This window comes from Pleurodeles waltl, chromosome 2_1 (assembly GCF_031143425.1).
Source record: "Pleurodeles waltl isolate 20211129_DDA chromosome 2_1, aPleWal1.hap1.20221129, whole genome shotgun sequence".
In the NCBI taxonomy this organism is placed as follows: domain Eukaryota; kingdom Metazoa; phylum Chordata; class Amphibia; order Caudata; family Salamandridae; genus Pleurodeles; species Pleurodeles waltl.
The window spans coordinates 604,398,024-604,419,201 of NC_090438.1; the positions used below are offsets into that span (position 1 = coordinate 604,398,024).

Here is a 21,178-nt window from a genome sequence, read left to right on the forward strand (position 1 = left end):
CTTAAAGAAAAAGCACCAGAAACTAAGGATAGAGCACAGTATTCTCCAACACTTTAAATGGCAGGTATATTTTTAGATATCATTTATTGTTTCTAGTGAACTCAGTCAAAAATACCTAATTACATATTCATATTTCTTACCTGGCAGAGAGATGAATGAGCCATCCAGTATGTTATGATCCATGTGCCACAGATATCCTGTGTTGTATCTAACAATCAATGTGTGACTTTGTACTGACAGCAGAGTGGTCCCATTAGATAGAGAGAACATACTGAAGGTGCAGAAGACTTACAAGAGCTACTATGATTGTAAGCATCCCGTGAAGGTTAGTCTTAAAACTGGAGATTGGGTTGGAGTAGGCTTGTAAATGAGTTTCAAGGAGTTGCATGTTATTTAACCCTTTGAAGACTATGATGATGCTAACCAGCTCAGTGATTGTAAGATCTGGCATTTGCTTATGTTGGCCAAATGCCGCAACGGCAAGAGGGTGCCAAAGCAGATGTTGCCACTGTTTCAGTAAGGTGGAGGTGGTCGGAGGTTGAGTCAGAGAGAAGTGCAAAAGACTGACTTTGTGGGCAACACAGTGATTAGTGCTGCAGGAGTAGATGACATTAGCAAGGTTAGAGGAGAGGCCGCAGAAGGCCCTGGGGACATTTGCTTGCAGGAGGAGGTAGTGAGTTTAAGTAGAGTAGGATATCCTGTGCAGGGGCTTCCCTAGTTTGATAATTAGGTTGGGCAAGCGTTATGCCCTTTGTAAACCAACTTCATAATTCTTTAGGTTTTAATTATTTTCTCCATGTAATCAATGTGTTTAATGTTTCAGGTAACAGAGATAAAAGAGTCACATAAAATGAAGATGTTACTTACCCAGTAGACAGCTGTTAGTGGCATGTAGTGCTGTAGCTTCATATGCTTTGCATAAGTCCGCCATCTAGTGTTGGGATCGGAGTCTTACAAGTTGTTTTTCTTTGAAGAAGGTTTTCGAGTCACGGGATCGAGTGACTCCTCCTCTTGGTAATACTGCGCATGGGCATCGAGCCCTTTGTTAGATTGTTTTCCCGCAGGAGGGTGAAGTAAAGAGTGTATAAATTTTATACGTAGATACATATGAAAGAAAATGAGATGTCCATGCATTGTATATACATATTTACAATATATTGTACTACAACGGCCACAGGCTCCCAGGGAGGAGGGTGGGCGCATGTGAATCTACAGCACTACATGCCACGATCAGATGTCTACTGGGTAAGTAAAATTTTCCGTTTGATGGCATGTATAGCTGAAGATACACATGCTTTGCATAGACAGTAAAGCAGTCCACTCCCAAAATAGGCGGTGGTTAGCCTGTAGGAGTTGGAGTAGTTTGAAACAGTGTTCTAAGTAGTGCCTGTCCAGCATTTGCTTGTTGGCAAGATAATACATACACACAGTAGTGTTTAGTAAATGTCTGTGGTGTAGACCATGTGGCAGCTTTACATATGTCTGCCATTGGTATATTCCCTAAGAATGACATTGAAGCTCTCTTTTCCCAAATGGAATGTGCTCTAGGAGATATTGGTAACTGTCTTTTAGCTTTAAGATAGCAAGTTTGAATACACTTAACTATCCATCTGGCTAATCAATTTTTTGAAATGTGATTACCTTTGTGAGGTTCTGAAAATACCACAAAGAGTTGTTTGGATTGTCTGAAATCTTTTGTTCTGTCTATATGGTACACGAGAGCTCTTTTAACATCAAGGGTGTGAAGAGCTCTTTCAACAACTGAATCTGGCTGTGGAAAGAAGACTGGCAATTACACTGACTGATTGATATGAAAAGGTGAAGCCATCTTTGGTAGGAACTTTGGATTTGTTCTAAGAATAACTTTGTCTTTATGAATTTGAAAGAAAGGTTCTTGTAAAGTGAACGCCTGAATTTCGCTAACTCTTAAAGAAGTGAATACTACTAAGAAAACAACTATCCATGACAGAAACTGTAGAGTACAACAATGCATGGGTTTAAATGGTGTCCCCATTCATCTTGTGAGTACAATATTAAGATTCCACACAGGGGCTGGATGAACTGTTGGTGGAATAACCCATTTAAAACCTTCCATAAAGTTTTTATAACAGGAATCCTGAACCAGGAAATATGTTGTCTGTTTTGAAGGTAAGCAGTTATAGCTGCTAAATGAATCCTAATCGATGAACATGCCAGGTTTGCTTTTTGTAAGTTAGCAAATAGCAAACGAAATCTTGTACTAAAGCTTTAAATAGATTAATATTTTTGGATTGACAATAGTAGACAAAACATTTCCATTTAGCTGCGTAACATTGTCTAGTTGTGGGTTTGTGTGCTTCCATTAGAATATCCATACATTCAGAAGGAAACTGAATGACGCTGGAGCCAAACTCCATGACTTCAGGAGCCAAATCGCCAGGTTGAGTGTGCTGGGATTTGGATGTCTGATTTGTCCTTTTCTTTGAGTTAACAAATCTGGTCTGTTTGGCAGCTTGTGATGTGGTACTACAGACAGGTCCAATAGTGTTGTGTACCAATGTTGACGTGCCCACGTGGGAGCTATGAGTATCATAGTGAGTGATGTTTGTTTCATCTTTTTTTATTAGAGATGGAATTAGTGGGAGAGGTGGAAAAGCGTAAGCGAATATTCCTGACCAGTTCATCCCTAGAGCATTGTCCTTGGATTGAGGGTGTGGGTACCTGGATGCAAAACGTAGGCATGTTGCATTTTCTTTTGGGGCGAAAAGGTCTATGTCTGGGGTCCCCCACATTTGGAAGTATTGTTGATTCCCTTGTGGGTGAATTTCCCATTTGCGGATTTGTTGTTGCGTCCTGCTTAAGAGGTCTGCTAGTTGACTGTGTATCCCTGGAAGATAATCTGCCAAAAATTGCATGTGATTGTGAATTTCCCAGTTCTAAATTGTCTGTGCTAAAATGGACAATTCAGATGAGTGTGTCCCTCCTGTTTTTGCAGATAATGCACTGTGGGCATATTGTTTGTCTGTATTAACACTACTTTGTGTGTGATTTGTGTCTGAAAAGCTTTGAGTGCTAGGAATACATCTAGTAATTCCAAGTAATTTATGTTATACGTCTGTTGAATTGAGTCCCCCATGCTCCCTGCATAGTGCGGTTGTTGAGATGAGCTCCCCAACCTATCAGTGATTCATCTGTTGTGATTGTGGTCTGAGGCACAGGGTCCTGAAACGGCTGCCTTTTTGATAGGTTGGTGTAATTCCACCATTGAAGGGAGCAGTGAGTCTGGAGGTCCAACAACACTAGATCCTGAATTTGACCCTGTGCCCGAGACCATTGTTGTGAAAGACACTGCTGTAGGGGACTCATGTGGAGTCTTGCATTGGGGACTATGGCTATGCATGAAGCCATCATTTCCAATAGTTTCATCACTAGTTTTACTGTATAAGTGTGGTTGTATTGTAGTTGAGATAGGAGATTGTGAAATGCTTGGATCCTTACTGGGTTTGGATATGCTAATCCTGATTGAGTGTTAGGAATTGCTCCCAGATATGGTTGTATCTGTGATGGTGCAGGTGAAATTTGTGGTTATTGATTGTGAATCCTAGATTGTGTAGAATGTTTATGCTACATTGAGTATGTTGTTGACAAATTTGAATTGTACTGGCTTTTATGAGCCAGTCATCTAGATATGGTAAGACATGTATGTGTTGTCTCCTGAGGAATGCTGCAACGATCGCTAGGCATTTGGTGAACACCTTTGGTGCTGTTGTTACTCCGAATGGTAGCACTTTGAATTGGTAGTGCTTTCTTGCTATAACAAACCTTAGGTATTTTCGATGTGATGGATGTATTGGAATGGGAAAATAAGCATCCTTGAAGTCAAATGCTGTCATGTAATCTTGTTTTTGTAGTAGGGGAATGATGTCTTGTATAGTGACCATATGAAAGTATCCTGAAAGGATGTATAGATTGAGGGGTCTGAGATCGAAAATTGGTCTTAGAGTACCATCTTTCTTTGGTATGAGGAAGTATAGTAAATATATACTCTGGATCCCTGTTGGGATATAGGCACTATCTCAATGGCTCCTATGGGTAGTAGTGATTGTACCTCCTGTTTTAATACAGTGAGATGTTCCTATGTAAGTCTGTGTGAAAGAAGGAGAATGTTTGGTGGAATAGAGATGAGTTCTAGGCAATAGCCCTGTTGGATAATTGATAGAACCCATTGATCTGTGGTGATGTTGTACCATTGTGGGTAAAAAGTTGCCAGTCTACCTCCCACAGGAGATGTATGCTGTGTGCTCTTCCTCTATATCTAGATCCTTTATAAAAGCCTCTAAATGAACCTCTGTAATAGAAGTGTGGCCTTTCTTTTTGTTGTGAGGTGGATGGTTCTGTGCTTGATGGTTTGAAACCACCCCTACATTTTGGCTACGAAAAGTGCCTCTAGTGGGTGTGGTGTATAATGCACCCATAGCTTTAGCTGTTTCGGAGTCCTTTTTAAACGTATCTATTGTGGTATCAATATGTGGGTCAAATAAATGTTCTTTATCGAAGGGCATGGATAATACCGTTTGCTGCATCTCTGGCTTAAACCCTGAAGCTCTTAGCCATGCATGTCTCCTAATGATTATGATGGTGTTGACTCCCCTTGGAGCTGTATCAGCTGCGTCAGTAGCACATCTATTTGCATTATTAGAAATAGCCTGTCCTTCTGCCACTATGTGTTGCCCTCTTTTTGATGTTCCGGTGGAAGATATTGTAACAAGTCTTCCATCTGGTCCCAATGAGCCCTATCATAACTTGCTGGGAGTGCTTGTGAATTTGCAATCCTCCAGTGGTTGTCAGCTTCAGTAGCAACTCTTTTACCTGCTGCATCAAATTTTCAACTTTCTTTGTCTGGAGGAGGAGCATCTCCTGTAGAGTGGCTATTGGCCTGTTTTCTTGCTTCACTTATCACTATAAAATCAGGTGGTAATTGTGTGTTAATAAAAACTGGATCGGAGAGTGGCAGCACGTTTTTTATGAACCATGGGTGCAATGATTCTTGCCTTTACAGGCTCTTTAAAAATGTCTCCGGAATGTCTAAGCATGCCTGGAAGCATAGGGAGACACTGATACTCTTTGTGTGTAGATGTTAAAGTATTAAACAAAAAATCATCCTCAATAGGATCTGTATGTAACTGTACGTTATGATATGCAGCTGCCCTGGCTATAACTTGATTTTAAGCAGTGGTATCTTCAGGGGGAGATGGCCTCATTGGGTATAAATCTGGGTCATAAGGGAGAATGGGATCTGTGTCATATATATCCCATGGGTCTATCTCTTCTTGAGGATCAGTTAAATCATCCCTATGTGGTGATGTAGATGAGGCCTGTGGAGAGAACTTTGTTGAATGCGTAGGTGAAGGTGGCAGTGGTGGGGGTAGAAGGAAGGGAAGGAGAATGTGGTGGTGAAGGTTGAGGTTGTTGCGTCACCTTTTGTTTTTCCTTCTGTTTAAGGACTTTGAAAGGTGGAGGCCCAGCATCTAAAGTCTCTTGAAAAGTCAATTTTCTTTTAATTGTTGAAGAAGGAGAGGCTATGATTCTTTCTGTTTCTTTTTGTATATGAATTTTTGCTGTTTAACGTCCATAACCTCTAAAACATGTTGTATCTCCGATGACTCCTCAGTAGCTGGAGAATGCTTGCTACTGGCAGCTTTCGATTCTGAAGGTTTAGATATGGAATACTTGGCTTGGAATTTTTTCAGTTCCGGAGTGGGAAAGTTCGATTTTCGGCTAAGTACTGAAACAGATGTGGCAGTCTGTTTAGTATATGCCGAATGCACTTTGGTCTTTTGTTTTGGTGCCAAACCCGAGGGTTGGTCAGCCGAATGTATTTTTCTGGTCCGACCATGGCCTGAAGGCAGTGGAGGACTGAAGACAGATGTAGGAGTCTTTTTAATTGTCCTTGTTTGGTGTGACTGGGCTGGTGTACTCACGTACTGCGCCAGTGGGATGGATTGGCTGTCAACATCTGAATCTCGATCCGAATCTGCAATGGAAAGGGCTACAAGCTGATCTACTTCCTCTTGCGCGTGTTCTTCTCCTAAGATGTCGGGTGTGTGTTTTAACGACTTGGACGCCATCTCCTTTCGACTCGATCTTCGGTCCCATAGAGTCTTTTTGGATCAAAAAGATCTACACGCGTCGCAGGTCTCTTCTCTGTGTTACGGAGACAGGCACAGATTGCACATCAAATGTTGATCGGTGTAGGGAAATTTTGCATTACACTGAGGACAGAATCGAAATGGAGTATGTTCCATCAGCCTAACTTTGTTCAACTACAATGTGTCAATATAGGCCCAAAAAGGGCGTGAGATCGACCTCGACGAATACAATTGGATTGACTTTAAGAGTGGAAAAACACTATAGAAATTATACTGATGTTTATACAAAGTTAGAAGAAGTTCAGAAGATACCGAACCGATATGTCTTGGGGGTGTGTGGGGGGAAACATGTCCGACCCCGACGGCGGTAAGAAAACAATTTTACAATGGACTCGATGCCCATGTGCAGTATCACAGAGAGGAGGAGTCACTTGATCCCCTGACTAGAAAAACAACTTGTAACACTCCGAGCCCAGCACTAGTTGGTCGACTTATGGAAAACATGTGTATCTGCAGCTACACATGCCATGGAACCAATATTTACAACATAATGTGAGAATCAGTTTGAAGATTAATGGTGAATTGAAATGCCAATTAAAGCACGACATCACAGTCAAAACAAGATGCACAAACACATACAAACAAGTTCCAGAACCTAGTAGTCACTTTCAGAATAGTTAGAAATAAGCTTCAGGCACATTCCTCATTAGGTGCCACACTGAGAAAATATCTGCCATATAGGCAAAAAGAAAGTACCCATATCTGTCCATCAGCAGAGGTCTAGTGCAACTTTACAGGATCTAATGCTAAACTTCTTTAGAAAATGGAAATACAGTGGCTTATCTACGGGCAGCTGGTTTTGTGCAGAGCACCATAAATGGCTGATAGTTTCCAGCCCTCCAAGCTACAGTTCTCCTTATAAGAAAACAATACACTAGTAAACTACTTTCTATAGAACATTTGATGTTTTCTATTTATTTGGCTTGCCAGTAGCATGTTTAGTGATCGACAAGGTGATAGTGCTTAGAGGAGAAGGGTCGTCCCAGAAGCACCCACAGCCTATATCCTGTAGCATTCTTCACACATGCCTCATCCAAGCAATCTTTTCAGACTCATCCAAGTTGTTGATGTCTAACAAAGAGTTCAAGGACAGTTTAGCGTGGAAATTCCTGTGTAATTTGGTCCACAATAATGTTGTTTTCAGTTGTATTATTTTCAACCAATCAATCAATCATAGCATTTGCAAAGTGCAGCACTATCACCCGAAGGGTATCTTCTCTATGTGGTTCAATCCTAGTTCAAGTCAGAGGTGTGTCAGGCTGAGACAGATGCAAAAGGCTGATTAAGTAGCAATTTTCTATCATTTGCAGTTCTTGGGCTTTTGTGTAATCACATAGCTCTGTTCTTTGTATGTTGCTCCCACAATGACCATCATTTCATAGAGTTCTAAGATTGATTTTAGGTATTCTCCCCTACTTTTCCTTTTTCAGCGGAGGACAGCTCCAATAGTTTGGCTCAACAGGCACACCATTTTATCCTTGTGATGGGCCCAATGTTAATTTGTGGACAAACCTTATGCCTGCGCAATCAAAACTCGATACCTGCTCCAACTTGATTCGGCTTATTTTTAAGTTTGTTTTAAATTTACTGTTTGATTCATGACCATGAATTTTGTCTTAATTACATTTATGTTAAGAGCTTGATTTAGAGTTTGGTGGAGAGAGTACTCCGTTGCAACAAAGTACCTTCTCCGCTAAACTGAAGTTCTGTCTGGCTGCTCCATCTCTGTCATAGATATATTCCTCCACCAGCTAACGGAATTAGGTCTGTCAGAGGATTGATAATTTGTAAGCCTGCTCTATTTAGACTGGGTGGACAAATTGCCAGTTTTTGTTTGCACACACTGCCATCCAAAATGTAGAGAAAACAAAGTAAAACATTTTAATGACCCCATGCAATGAAAAAAACTCCCACAGCGAGGAGGGTCATCGCTTTAGAATTTGTTTTTTTTAAATAAAAAAATATATTGGAAGTGTGCTGGAAGCCAGTGTCATGCTGACAGAGCAAAAGGAACACTTTAAATGCATTGACAAGAATCTCTGTGACGGCGGTTCCTGTCAATGTAAGAGATGTCTGCTACGGGGGTGGACATTTCTAAATCTGGAGTACGGTTATTCCAAACTTTCAATCAGCCCCTAAGGCTTTTGTTGGTACAATAGGTTTCAAAAATCTATTATAAAGGTTGCATTGCTAATTCTGTGATTCAGAAGCACTGCGTCATTTATAAAGGAAAGCATCACTATTTTACCTTTTCCCTGTTTGGGTGTATCCAGATTCTGGTCAAGGAGACAGGCAACCACATTCTTTATATACAGGTGAAATAGTAGAAGGGTGAAAATTCATCCCAGCTGGAATCCCATCTCAGGTGGGAAGTCGTTCTTGCATTCTCCCTGCTTACCATATTCCATCCTGGCAGTCTTTGGTGGCACAGGTATATCAAAGCATTGAGGAGTTGATCATGCATTCCCTGGTGTTTCAAAGCAGTCCAAAGAAGACCCAGTCCACAGAGCCCAATGCTGCCTTGAGGTTTGTCAATATAAGTCAAGTAAAGTCAGCCTTCCTTCAGCTTGGTTTACTTAGGACACCCTTCTTGCATCTGGCCTGTATTCCTCATAAGATGTTCTAGCTTGCAGCACAAGCTTGAAGGTGTTCTAAAAGCAGTTTTGAATACAATTTGCTCAGTCCATCAATCAAGAAAGGTGAGTGACAGTTGGCAGAATCTGTGTGGGTGCCTTTCTTATAAATGGAAATGATACCCAGTGCCCATTAGTTTGGGACATGAACTGCAGTAAAAACTGCACATAACACTGCGGTCCCTAATTGCACCTAGGCTTGATATACCCTTGGGGTCTGCCAAGGTGCTTTGTTTGATTTTTGGTGTGAGATTTCATCTCCGATCTCAGTGGTAAAATTTAGATCCTAGGGATGCTGCGCATAAGCATTTCTGCGTGTTCCTTGAAGACCAAGGCCCATATTTATACTTTTTTAGCTCTGCATTTGCGTCATTTTTTGACGCAAAAACTTCGCAAACGTACAAAATACAATTGTATTTTTTAAGTTTGCACCACTTTTGCGTCAAAAAGCAGCACAAAAAAAGTACAAATAAGGGCCCAGGTATATATTAGGCTCTTGGGTGATCACTGCTGCAATGCTGTGTATTCTCTATTTGTTAAAGTACTTGATAGTATCCCCCATACAGGCTCTAAACTGGCAAAAATACTTTCTCAGCCACTCGCCGGCGGCAGCTACTGTACCGCCGGCGGCATTTCAACCCTGCCTACCGCCATGGTTTTCATGGCATTCGTAACACCACGAAAACCATGGCGGTAGGCCCTACCAGTGAAAGGGAATCCCTTCTACTGTCTATTGTCTACTGGTGGTAGCAGCGCCACCTTAACACCGTTCACCAGCATGGCCACAGCCAGATTTCTGCCCTTCTTGTGGGGGAAATCCAGCTGTGTTCATATTATGGCGGCTGGATGTTAGCCGTGGCTACGGTCTTTTGGCGGCAGTCGCCACGGCGGCAGACGGCACTTCCTGCCAATGTTACAATTAGGGCCCATGTCACAAAATCTGATGGTGCCTTTCTCCTTTATACTCTTATTACTGCCTTCCAAGCACTGACACAAGTCTGCTTTTTTAGCTTTTTGTCATAGTCTTGTGGTCCTTCCTAATCGTTTTAGAATATGTTCCCTTTCCATACTGAAATACCGATGCCTGAGTGCTTCTGATAATTCCCATTTTTTTGAATAGCATTCTTCATCAAACCAGTCCAGGTAATATGAGTTAGTTTCACCAGCTGTTTCTTGGTCATTGTTAAGTATGTCGAGATCTGTGCCCAAGATCTTGATTTCTTGCTGCCCTCCTCAACATCCCAGATCCAGAATCATCTTGAACTGCTTCTGTGACATGCCTTGATAAATTTCAAGAAACCATAACTTTCTGGTTGCCATCTTATGACCCTGTTGTTTGATTTCAGGACTTGCTCTGTCAGGGCCATGAGATGTTCTACATTTGGAGGAGCTAGTTTTGGTTTGCACAGTCATAGAAATGCAACAAAGGGGTCATAATCATCTGTATCCTCACATTGATTACCACGGGTCATGCTTCCATGTAATGAGTATACATAATCAATAATACTTGATTTTTTTTAGCCCCAAATGTAGCATGTGAGGATACATGCGACTAGGTGAACACACTAAGGGTGCAAAGTCCTCCTGCAGCCATCACTGACATAAATGTATCTTTTCCTGGAGTTGTTCCTCTACTTCATATTGGCTCTTAGGAGGTCCCATACTATCTTCTCCTCAATACACTTCTTTTCAGTCATTCAGCAGTTGAATCTAGCATTGAAATCAGTGCAGAGTAAGATGATACGGGCTGCAGAGTAAGATGATATTGTTATTCATGGCAGCATTCTTGACTTGGAAGTTAAAGATGTTGCTGCTAGTGAAGCAACAGCATCTGATTTTGCAGAACTTCAGGACCCACAGGTACATCCAGAGACATATGGAAACCCCTTAGACATTATTTAATTTTATAACAAGATGAGGACCAGAGAGAATTGGCTGGATTATAAATATTGCATTGGAGGCCAGGGGTCTGGATTCTGAGAACTCCCTTTGAAAATGGCAGGAGGACGGTCGTCAATATTGTGGCCAGCTGTGGCTGCAAATAACATATAGGGGGTTATTACAACTTTGGAGGAGGTGTTAATCCGTCCCAAAAGTGACGGTAAAGTGACGGATATACCACCAGCCGAGTCCATTGAATCCTATGGAACTCGTAATACGGCTGGTGGTATATCCGTCACTTTACCGTCACTTTTGGGATAGATTAACACCTCCTCCAAAGTTTTAATAACCCCCATAGTTTGCAACTAGTGGGGCTGTCTCAGTACCAGGATGCTAATTGAGAACTGCATGTTCTATTGTCATTAACATGTCAATGCCCATAATAGTATACACCAGATATGCTTGATCAGTTCTAGACCTGCTGAGAAAGATGAGGATAGGCCTGTAATTACTGTGGTTGTTTATTTTTTTCTTTTGAAAAAAAGGAAATAAAGATTGTTTACTTGTGAGTTTATTAGCACTATTTCCAGTGTTGAAACTTCAGAATCTTTACTCCTATAAGCTCCTAGTGGAGGGTGGGTATTGTACATTTCAATCATCGTTTTATCCGTTTTCAAAAGTAATTTGTGGCAGGCTATTGTCCAAAGTTGAGTAATACCTTGCCTGCCAGGGTGTAAAACACTCAGGTTGATAGGCCACCCTTCAAACTTCTTTCCTTGCACATGATTGCAGAGACATGATAGGTGATGAAAGCATCCATGCTAATTTCCTATACCGCATGCGTTTTGTGCAATCAACATGTCAAATTATTTTACATAATGTGTCCTTTCTTTGTTCTCTACTTAATGTTTATGTTTGGAGTGAGTAGGCAGGCAACAGGGAAGATCAATTTTATCCATCTAGTAACTAGCTCCATGTGAGTTCTTGAGGTTGGAATGGGAATGTAATTTATATAGCACACTATTGTATGTGTTTGATAAGACAGCAGCCACCTAATCAGATTCTTCATCTATCCATCCATAAATCAGCTTTTGTCTATGATGATGCCTCATATTTCCATCTCTAATGGCTAGCCTCACTTTCAGATTTTACATGTCAACTTGTTGTATGAAATCTGATATTGAGTCACAAACAGCTTTGTAAGCAAGTCAGATTTTATGACATGCTTTATCTCAATCTCAAATGGAACTAAAATGTTTTTTGTAGAAAGTTCTTTCTTTGAGGGAAAACGTGTGGCCCAGGTGGTCTCTGTAGAGACAGCCTTCTCCACCACTTTAAATTCTAGAAGCCTCATTTTTACAATGACATATGAAGTTCAAAGGTCCATGCCTGGCAAGACGTTCATCATCTTCAGTATCTTACTTCTGTTAAGTATATCATAATAACCCTTGGAAGCATAATGGGGCCTGAAGAAGACAGTACAGTCCTAATCCACTTCCGTTAAATGCTCTATGTTGGCACAGTCCTCCCAAGTGTGGGACGTACCCTCTTCTGAATACTTTTGTCCCTCTTTAGATGGACACCGGTGTGGTGCTGCTTCAAGAAGATTAACCCTAGTGGGGGGTAACACTTATTTCCAATACACCTCGCCTGTATATTCCCCTATTCACTGAATATATGGGGTCCTCTTTTTCTCTGGACAGCAAGATATGGGCATGGCTAGTATCTGCACTTTGTGACCATTTGCAAGGAAGACTTCTTCATCTGGTATTAGGTTAAGCATCTGGAGAATGGGCATGTTCCTCTGTCCCAAGTGCCCATCCGCATGTATGTATTTTATCCTGACTTTTTATATTGGCCCTAGTGCCACACTTTTCTAAAGATGTGCACAGAGGCTAGGTTGTCCCTGACTACGAGGAACTGTGACCTGGAGGGACGCACCATGCATGCCTTCAATATTGAGAGTGGGCTTCTTTCCCTGTTGTGAGTTTAGAACATAGAGCAGTGGTGGCACCATACCGTGGTTCAAAGAATCAATAATATGACCAGCCATTGTTTTTCTGGGTCACTCAGATTGAGGCTTACTGTATAAAGTTCTGCTTCCATGTGCTTGCTCAGACAGTTGTGCTGACATGGTCATGTGTGTAGCCAGCATAGCAAATGCATGGTGCATGAATAAACTGGAGAATGGAGGCCAGTGGGATCGATTTTGGATAACACTGGCCTGGGCTAGCAAAAAATGGAGGTTAACAACTGTGTTCCCAAAGTACAAGTTACTTACCTTCGGTAATGAAATATCTGGTAGAGACATATTCTAGTTGCAGATTCCTTACCTTAGAATTTCCACCAGGCGTCACACTGGATCCCGAGAATTTTCTTCAAGCAATACCCTTGCGTGTCGGTAGGTGGCGTCAGTCAATTTCGCGGGTGTCGTTGGTGTTGTAGTCGCTGTGATGACGTCGGGAATAGTACATAGACGCCGCCTCAGCGCAGTGATGTCAGTTTCTTTCAACAACTTTCCATGGCAAAGCGCAGAGCTGCTAAGAACACTAAAATTGGTGCCCCGGATCTAAGGACCTGAAGGGGGTAATCCCTGTCCCTAGAAATCAGTTCGCAAGCGGGGAAGATGGGTGGGTCGGTAAGGAATCTGCGACTAGAATATGTCTCAGATATTTCGATACCGAAGGTAAGTAACTTGTACATCTGATAGAGACTTCTAGTTGCAGATTCCTTACCTTAGAATAGATACCCAAGCAATGCCATCCTCGGTGAACCAAGATCATACTAGGAAGTCCTGCAGGACCGAACGACCAAAGTAGCCGTCCCGACGGAACTGACTGTCCAGGCAGTAGTGTTTAGCAAACGGGTGCAGGGTCGCCCATGTAGCTGCCTGGCAGATATCCAGGACAGGAACTCTGCGTGCAAACGCAGTGGAAGAAGCAGTTGCTCTGATGGAATGAGCAGGCAAGCCCTCAGTGGGTTGCTTCTTGGCCAAAGCGTAGCACATCTTGATGCAAATAAGTACCCATTGAGAGATGGTACGTTTCTTTCACTGCCTTCCCTTTCTTTGCACCCACATACCCAACAAAGAGTTGATCATCCACCAGGAAATCTTTAGTATGATTAAGATGGAATGCCAACGCTCTTTCTGGGTCCGGACGGTGGAGTCTCTCCTCCTCATGGGAAGGATGTGGGGGTGCGTAGAATGTAGGCAGGGTGAAGGAAGCCTTAGTGTGCAACACAACTTTGTCAGGGTGCACAGACAAGTATGGAGGTTTGGATGAAAGGGCCTGAAGCTCACTCACCCTGTGAGCAGAGGTGATGGCAACAAGAAAGACAGTTTTGAAGGTGAGGAGCCGTAAGGGACAATTGTGCATCGGCTCAAAGGGAGTACACATTAAATAAGTAAGGACAATATTGAGGTCCCACTGAGGTATGATAAATGGAGTGGGAGGAAATAAATGGGTGAGACCTTTTAGGAATCTACTCACAATAGGAGATTTAAAGAGTGAGGGCTGATCAGGTAGCCTAAGAAAAGCCGAAATGGGAGATAAATACCCTATAAGGGTCCCCAAAGGAGAGCCCTGCTGGGCCAAAGAAAGAATGAACAAAAGAACCTCAGATAGAGGGGCAGAGAGTGGATCAACAGATTTGTTGGTGCACCATGCCACAAATATATGCCAATCGCAGGCATATGCCGTTTTGGTGGAAGGACGCCTGGCTGCCAAGATAACTTCACAGATTTTGTGTGGAAGGTCAAAAGCCGTCAACTGCCGCTGCTCAATCTCCACACATGAAGGCAGAGATTCGACAGGTTCGGGTGGAGAACCGTCCCCTGCTGCTGTGACAGAAAATCCACCTGAAGAGGCAGTCTTAGTGGAGGATCGATGGCCATACTCAATAGCTCTGGATACCATAGTCTCCGGGCCCAGTCCGGAACCACCAAGATGACTTGGGCGCAGTCGTTCCTGATTTTCTTGAGAACTCTAGGCAGAAGTGGTATAGGCGCAAAGGCGTAAAGGAGGCTGGAGTTCCACTCAAGATGAAAAGCGTCTCCAAGCGAGTGCTACCTTGGAAACTCCAATGAGCAAAACAGCTGACATTGCGCGTTCTCTGCGGAGACGAACAGATCTAACCAAGGCTCTCCCCACTGCTGTAAGAGACCTTGCGCCACCTCCGGATGGAGACGCCATTCGTGATCGGCTGTGCATTGACGGCTGAGTTCGTCCGCTCTGGCGTTGAGAGAACCCGCCAGATGTTGAACCACCAGGGTAATGCCCTGATGTTCCAGCCATGTCCAGAGACGTAGTGCATCTTGACAAACGGTCCAGGACCCTGCTCCGCCCTGTTTGTTGCAGTACCACATGGCTGTAGTATTGTCTGTGAACACCTGCACTACTTTCCTTTTGAGACAGGGAAGAAATGCTTTCAACCCAAGCCTGATCACCAAGAGCTCCAGAAGATTGAAATGGAGCCCAGACGCCGCTGGAGACCAGAGGCCTCTGATCTCCACCTCTCCCATGTGGCCACCCTACCCCAGAAGTGATGCATCTGTCACTATAGATAGATGTGGTTGGGAAAGGGAGAGGGATCTGCCGTGGACTCAATGCGGATACGAAAGCCACCATTGCAGATCTTTCGCAGTCCCCTCCGAGATCTGGACCATGTCAGAGAGATTCCCCTGATGCTGCGCCCACTGGAACTTCAAGTCCCACTGCAGAGCCCGCATAAGCCATCTGGCATGTGCCACGAGCAGGATGCAGGAGGCCATGAGGCTCAGCAGCCTCAGAGTCAGTCTCACTGAAACCCAAGACAGAGGGTGAAAGATCAGAATCATAGCCTGAATATCTTGGACTCGCTTTTCAGGAGGATAAGCCCAAAACTGCACTGAGTCCAGAACAGCTCCGATGAAAGGAAGCATCTGAAAGGGAGTAGGTGTGACTTCAGCACATTTATAGTGAACCCCAGTGTGTACAGGAGGTTCACTGTAGTCTGAAGGTGGGAGACAACTTTCTGGGGGGAGTCCGCCTTCCACAGCCAGTCGTCGAGGTAGGGGAAGACTGAGACCTCTAACCTGCGGAGATGAGCTGCAACCACTGCCATCACTTTCGTGAACACCCGAGGGGTGCTGGTAAGGCCGATGGGGAGCACGGTAAACTGATAGTGCTCGTGACCTACCACGAGTCATAGGTAACGTCTGTGGGTAGGCAGGATAGGGATGTGGAAATAAGCATCCTGCAAGTCCAACGCTACCATCCAGTCTCCTGGGTCTAAGGCAGACAGAACCTGAGCCAGGGTGAGCATTCTGAATTTCTCCTTCTTGAGGAAGTAGTTGAGGTCCCGAAGGTCTAGGATAGAATGTAAGCCCTTGTCCTTTTTCGGCACCAGAAAGTAGCAGGAATAACAACCACGACCTACTTTGGGCACAGGGACCTTCTCTATCGCTCCCTTGACCAAAAGAGCCGTGACTTCCTGGCGGAGAAGTGCCAAATGATCCTCTGGGAGTTGTCTGCGTGATAGAGGCATGGCTGGTGGGGCAGATTCAAAAGGGAGGGAGTAGCCCTTTCGAACGATCTGCAAAACCCACCTGTCCGTAGTGATGGATTCCAAGTGGGGCAGGTGATGGCGAATCCTGCTGCCAACTGGATGGGTGAGTGGATGGATTAGGAGCATTTGGAGGATGCAGCGGGGGCAGAGGTGGCCTGGGCAGACCTCTGGTTCCCTGTCCCACGTCCATGTGGGATTCTGCGTCCCCGGCCAGGCAGCGGCTGAATAGCATGGGTGGCATGGTGGCTGGGTGGGGGATGTGACAGGGAGCCCCTTCCGTGGTCACGAAAGGGGCTAAAAGCCAACTTAGGGGTGTAGGGGGCAGAGGAAAGACCAAGGGACTGAGCCGTAACCCAGGAATCCTTGAATAGCTCCAGGGCTCAGTCCGCTTTGTCTCCAAAGAGACGGGAGCCATCAAAGGGCATGTCCATGAGAGACAGTTGGACATCCCCAGAAAAACCAGAAGTACGCAACCAGGCATGGTGTCTCAAGGCCACTGTCGTAGCAACCGATCTGCCCAGAGAGTCGGTCACGTCCAGCCCACATCAGATTGTAAACTTCGCCGCATCTCTCCCATCGTTGACACCTTCGGAGACAATAGCACGGCCTCCTCTGGTATCTGCGACAGGACTTGTGCAACCGTATCCCACAGAGAGTGGATATAGCGGCCCAGAAGGCATGTGGTGTTCACAGACTGCAGAGCGAAACTGGAGGAAGAAAACAACTTCTTCCCAAATTGTTCCAGCCTTTTTGATTCCCTATCAGGGGGTGCGGAAGGGAATGCGCTTGAAGAAGAGGAAGCCTGGAGGACAAGACTCTCAGACGTGGGGTGTTGGGACAGGAATTTAGGGTCGTTCGGAGGGGGCCAATGTTGACGTGCGATAGTCCTATTCACAGGAGACCAAGTGTTGGGTTTGGACCAAGTACTCATAGGGACATCGGTGAGCGCTTCATTTAACGGTAAAAGTGGCTCAGATGTGAAAGCCACTGGATGAAGCACCTCCATCAGGAGGTTGGACCTGACCTCTACAGTAGGTAGCTCAAGGCCAAGGACCTCGGACGCCCTACTGACCACCATACCATAATCTGCACCCTCCGTCGTAGCCACGGTAGGAGGAGACAGCATGCCGGCATCTGGGGTAGTGTCCAGTCCACTGGTGTCGCCCAATTCCTGTGCCCAGTCCAAAGATGGGTCATCCTGGTATTCATAAGGGTCCAGGGACCCCTCCAATCCTTCCCCAAATTTGTACACATAGGAAAAAGGGTCCAAATCCAACCTGGGGTGAATAGGCCCCATCGAAGAAAAGGCGGCATTAGCCGCCGCCGCTTCGAGTCGTGGGGATAAGGTCAACGTCGATAGTGGGCAGTACCGACGTCAGGAGCGTTGACAATCGACCCAGTGCCAGGGAAGGTCTTAATGGTGCAACTGGTGCCGGTGGAGATCCACAAGTGGATCTGAAGGGGACCTCATTGGCCAGAGCAGAAGTCGCCGGCGCAGAATCCATAGGCCCCTCAACCAAACCCGTTGGGCCCGGAGGCTCCCAGAAAACTCAGGAAAGCGCAGAGCGGACCAAGAAGTAGGCTCCGAGGATGGAGGCCTTGAGCGTCGATGCTCCTCCCGTGTTGCGTCAGCCGAGCGACGGGCGAAGTTGAAGAGCGATGAGACCGCTTTGACTTCTTCTTCTTCTTACCTGCACCCAAAGATTTTGAGGAAGATGAGTGGTGATGGCTCGGCGAACAGTCTCCAGACCTTCCTCTTGAGCGAGACGGGGACCTACTCAGAGTCGAGCTCCGGGCCGCTATGAGCTTGAGGGACCCCTCAAGGCCTTCAGGTGCATGGCCTGGCACTCGGAGCACGACTTGGGGTCGTGGTCGTGCTCGAGACACCACAAACAAACCCGATGCAGATCCGTCATCGACATCATGTAGTGACAGTCCTCGCACGGCTTGAACCCGGTCTTAGGGGACATCCTTGACGCACCAAAAGCTCACTAGAAAACTCGACAAGACGGTCAAAATCGGTCAAAAAGAGACAAGGGTAGCTCTCTCTGGATCAGCGCGTGGCACGGAAAGAAAAGAACTGATGCCACTGCGCTGAAGCGGCGTCTATGTACTACTCCCAACGTCATCACGGCGACTACGAGGGCAACGATGCCCGCAGAGTCGACCAACACCACCTACTGGCAGGCAAGGGTATTGCTCAAAAGAAAATCTCCGGATCCAGTCTGACACCTGGGGAAATTCTAAGGTAAGGAATCTGAAACTTGAAGTCTCTTATCAGATCAGTGGGTTATGTGTATTGTTTACATTCCTGCAGCTGGTAGAAGGATGCCAAGACACTGAAGTGAGGGTTTGGAGACAGGGCTCATAGATACTGTGCATTTAGCAAGAAGCTGCTGATTGTTCTCCCTGAGCACTGCTGTTTGATGATGGGAATATGGACTCAGTTGTAAAAACTGAGGAAGTTTATAGGTGAGGCCTGCCCTTTTGTCTTTCCCTGATTGCTCCGTCAGTTAGACTGATAATAGCCAGGCACAGAAACCTCACACCGCTTTCTGCCTTTGTTGTGGGGTCTTCACAATGGAGATAGTCCCAGTGCTACCTTGTTAGACCTGTCAGGCTTAGGATGGTCTTCCCCCAAACTGTTACCTTCCTCCTCCATTTTTACTGGCCTTGTTTTTGCTGGCCTTAGGACTCTGTGCAAAATGTACCGCTGCAAACTAATGCTAAAGTGCTTGTGCTTTCTGCTCTAAACACAGCAACATTGGCTTATACCCAATTGGCATATTTAATTTACTTATAAGTCCCTAATAAAGTGGCACTACATGTGCCCAGAGCCTGTAAATGAAATACCACTAGTGGGCCTGCAGCACTGATTGTGCCACCCACTTAAGTAATCCTTTAAACATGCCTCAGGCCTGCCATTGCAGCCTCTGTATGGGGAGCTGTAAACTGACATTTCGACCTAGCATAGTAAGCCTTTTGCCAGGCCCAAACTTTCCTATTTAGTACATATAAGTCACCCCTAAGGTAGGCTATTGAACGCCCAGAGGGCATGGTGCAATATATTTTAAAAGCAGGACATGTACTTTCAAGTTTTTCATGTCCTGGTAGTGAAAAACTCTTCAATTTGTTTTTCACTACTGCAATGCCTATCTCTCCCGTAGGATAGCATTGAAGATTTCTTATTACATTTTATAAGTGTAATTTCTAAATGAGAATAGATAACCAGCTCATGTTTTGTGACTCTGGAACACAATTTGAAATCCTAACTTATGGTAAAGTTGGATTTTACATTGCAGTTCTGAAACTGCCAGGTTTAGAAAGTTGACATGTTCCTGCCTTAGCCACTTAGTGCATGTAGCCTGTCTCTGGTCACATGACTTTGCGTAACTGACAGTTGAGCTTTGCGTATTCCTCCTGGACAGCCGCAGACAATAGGGAACTTAGGTGTGCCTGTATGAGCCATCACTGGCAGGATGGAAAGGAGGAGTTGGGCACAGCCCCACTTACACCTGAATAGGCTGTGTCCTGCCTCCACTGGGAATAAACACTGGACTTCAGACACCAACTCTTCAGTACACTTCTGAATACTCTGCCAGGAGGAAGGACTGCTGTGCAGTTACAAGGGCTGCCACTCTGCTGAACTGCTGCTCTAAAAGGAACTGCTGCCCTGCTGTGCTGACCTGCAGTCCTCCTGCATGGAGAAGAAGAACTGGACCTGCAACTTCATCTTGAACCCAGAGTGACTCCAAGGGCTAGTCTGCCGGCCTCCTGATTTGAGCCTCAGGGATGTACCAGGCTTCCCAACCAGCTCCTGGACCCACTGCAGCAAATTCTTGACCCCCCCCCAAGTGGTGCCCCTCAGGTCCTGGACCTCTGGTGTGGATTAGCTTTCTCAAATCAAGCTTTTAGGCTCTTCATGACTGTGAACGGGCCCATTCTCACCAAGACTGTGTCACGCACACCAGAAATCAGCTCAGGCTGCAGCCAGCCTGTTTCTGCCTTTGCACCACAGCACTGACCGCTCGCAGGAGACCACCAAAGGGAAGCACCAGCCCACCAATCTACGACACCCAGCCTGCTCTTCGCGTCCTACAAACAGCCACCCGCAATGTCTTCCAAGCTCCTCATGGTCCTCTCAAACTTGTCACAAAACCTAAGAAGGTAAAACTTCAGTAGGACTAATCTGGGACTGTATCTGACCTGCACTCCAGTGTGGTCAGTCTGAATGCTTGAATTTGACGGGGTGCAGTGTGACCAGATATCATGAGTTGGCACTTTGTGCTTTTAGGTCCTTTTTTGCACTTTATAAAAAATTCATAACTTAACATAATACTTAACACATTGCCTCTAAGTTCGGCTTGACTGCTCTGTGCCAAGCTATCACAGGGTTTAGCACAGGTTTTTCCCAACTACCGATTTCTCCAATCCACGTTTTCCCTGTATCTCTCTTTATATCCCTCTTTTGAGGAAATGGGAAGGAAAATATCACAAACATTAATTCTCACTTGCCATCATAGCCATGAACGCAGCAGATCTCCAGACATGCTAAGAGAGTGAGCTCTGGGAGACATTGGCAAGACTCATCTAGTTCCTATTTGATGACAAGGAGAACTAGGGAGAAGTAGTGCAACAGGTCCTCTAGCCTACAAAAACTCCATGAAAACATCCTTGGAAGTTGCAGAATCTGGCTTCAACTATATGTTCCAAGGGCAGGTCCTCCAAATGCAGGATGGGCCAGATATGTTCCAGAATTTGCCCTGAAGTCCAAGCAAGATTGAGCAACAAGCAATTCACTGGAGACGAAAGTGAGGTGAGGAAGTGGACAAGGTGCTACTGTGCATCGAAGTGAATTGAGACACCACGAAATCCACAGTGGCATGTTCTACATTTCACAGCCAGAGAGAGTTCAGCCCCAAGTATTCC

At 45.0% G+C, this 21,178-nt stretch overlaps 1 protein-coding gene across 2 annotated transcripts in view; it reads right to left on the reverse strand.

Moving 5' to 3' along the window:
- AOAH (acyloxyacyl hydrolase) overlaps positions 1 to 21,178 on the reverse strand; it is an 845,303-nt gene that overhangs the window by 289,524 nt on the left and 534,601 nt on the right. The gene's annotated exons all lie outside the window — the stretch shown is intronic.